Source organism: Argentina silus, assembly GCF_951799395.1.
Source record: "Argentina silus genome assembly, chromosome: 5".
NCBI classification, from domain to species: domain Eukaryota; kingdom Metazoa; phylum Chordata; class Actinopteri; order Argentiniformes; family Argentinidae; genus Argentina; species Argentina silus.
The window spans coordinates 14,457,489-14,459,988 of NC_139659.1; positions in this window are offsets into that span (position 1 = coordinate 14,457,489).

A 2,500-nucleotide genomic window follows, 5' to 3' on the forward strand; every position below is an offset into this window, starting at 1 on the left:
CTCACCATAAAGCCTGCTTGCCTGCCATTGACTGGCCTGTTTTACTTGTTCCCCAAAAATTACAGTGAGGTCATCTTTTTTTCTCAGTTTTTTCCCTTAAAAGAAGTGAACTTCAACCAGTCAACTTTCCTTGCCCCTAGTCAACGTACAGTACCAGTCAAAAGTTTGGGACACACCTTCTCATTCAATGGTTTTTCTTTATTTTTTATTATTTGTCTACATTGTAGATTAATATTGAAGACATCAAAACTATGAAGGAACACATATGAAATTATGTAATAAACAAAAAAGTGTTAAACAAACCAGAATATGGTTTATATTTTAGATTCTTCAAAGTAGCCACCTTTTGCTTTGATGACAGCTTTGCACACTCTTGGCAAGGTGTGTCCAAACTTTTGACTGGTACTGTATATTATTATTAATTTTGTATTATATATTTCAGTGGCACACACAGTCACAAAAGCCTTCCTGGCCATTTATTTATTCACAACATGTTCGTTGTGTGGTTTTCTGTCTGTTATCTGTCCGAAATGATCCGTCATTTTTGAGCGAACAGTCCAGGAAATGAGACGTGGATGCAAATGCGTTGACGTAAGGACGATGAAATGAAAGCCAGGGCTGACGTGAACGTGAAACTTCTCACAACAAGTGACACGTTGGCATCGCACTTGTCGTAAAAAGCTGTTGTTGTTTTGAAGGGTGGCGGGGGTGGAGGGGGGGGGGGGGGGGCACGGATTGGTGGGAAGTCACCTGGTTGAGATCTTTGAGGTATGCATGACAGCCCTCCCCCCCACACACACACATTCCCCCCCCCTTCTGCCCATATCCCACAGTCTGTCCTGCCTCCCCTAAAACAAGTCTCCTGCCCCTTAGCGCCTCCCCCCCCCCCCCCCCAACCCCTTAACTCCCATAGCCCCCCAACCTCTCCGGCCCCCAGAAGAAATCCCCTGTGAGAAACAGCTGGATCATGTTTGGAGAGCTGCTTTTCCTCACAAGCCTCCAGTCACAGGATGAGACACTGAGGTCATCGAGAGAAGCAGGTGTTCTCATGATGTGGCAGGGAAGAGTTCTCTGGTGAAGGGGAGGCGTTTGTGTGCTGTGTGTGTGTGTGTGTGTGTGTGTGTGTGTGTGTGTGTGTGTGTGTGTGTGTGTTTGTGTGTGTGTGTGTGTGTGTGTGTTTGTGTGCGTGCGTGTTTGTGTGTGTGTGTTTGTGTGTGCGTGCGTGCGTGCATGTGTGTCTGTGTGTGTGTGTGTGTGCTAGCGCAGGGCGGGGAGGGGCAAGGGTAGATGTTACGGTGAGAGTTTCCCCCCTTCCCTCCCACCCCCCACCCCCTCTGCCTGTGTGCTAGTTGGAACATTCCGGTCGTAGTTTTTGTGCAGATGTGTGCGGTGTCATTTAGAGCCTGGTGTGTCATTTAGAGCCTGGTGTGTCATTTAGAGCTTGGTGTGTCATTTAGAGCTTGGTGTGTCATTTAGAGCTTGGTGTGTCATTTAGAGCTTGGTGGTCATTCAGAGCTTGGTGTGTCATTTAGAGCCTGGTGTGTCATTTAGAGCTTGGTGTGTCATTTAGAGCCTGGTGTGTCATTTAGAGCCTGGTGTGTCATTTAGAGCCTGGTGTGTCATTTAGTGCTTGGTGTGTCATTCAGAGCTTGGTGTGTCATTTAGTGCTTGGTGTGTCATTCAGAGTTTGGTGTGTCATTTAGAGCCTGGTGTGTCATTGAGAGCTTGGTGTGTCATTTAGAGCTTGGTGTGAGCCGCAGCTTTCTGTGTCTTAAAGCTCTTTGGCTAATGCGCATCACTCACCCCATATAATGATTTAGAGACGGACTACATAACAACCCCCCCCCCCCCCCCCCCATCCTACTCATCTCCCATGACTCAGTCTTAGTACTCACACACACACTCACTCTCTCTACCTCTCTCACTCTGACACACACACACACACATCTCCCACCGATTCAGTCTTAGTACTCACAGACACATTCACTCACTCACACACACACACACACACAGTCATTATCTAGAAGTGCAGCCCAGTTAGGTGTAGTATCATGGACTGGATCTTTAAACACTTATCACTGTGAGGTCAGGCCTGGCGGACTGGGAGTGTTCTCTCCTAAGCAGGTTAAAAGAGACAGGACAGCCTATTAGGAGGGGCGGCGGGGGGGGGGGGCATTACAAGCTTTAAAAGATTGAGTAATACCTTTTAAAATGGTCTCCTTTTTTGCAGTAAATAGACTCTAAGCCGCTGTAAATCTTCTGAAAAGCAGATTGTGGTCAAAAGCCATCAGATCTCTGGGGGGTTTTGAAAAAGAGAGCTAAACTGTTTTTCAAAGGGGGGGGGGGGGGGGGGGGCGGGCTAAAGACACTCGGCCGAGTTGGGAAGCCGCTGTTTGTTGAAATCAAGCTCATACTCTTTGACTCCTAGTGCCCTCTCCCAGTCTTGTGATCGCTTGGTTCAGGGGAGAGGGGAGGAGAGGAGGAAGAGAGAGGGAGACGG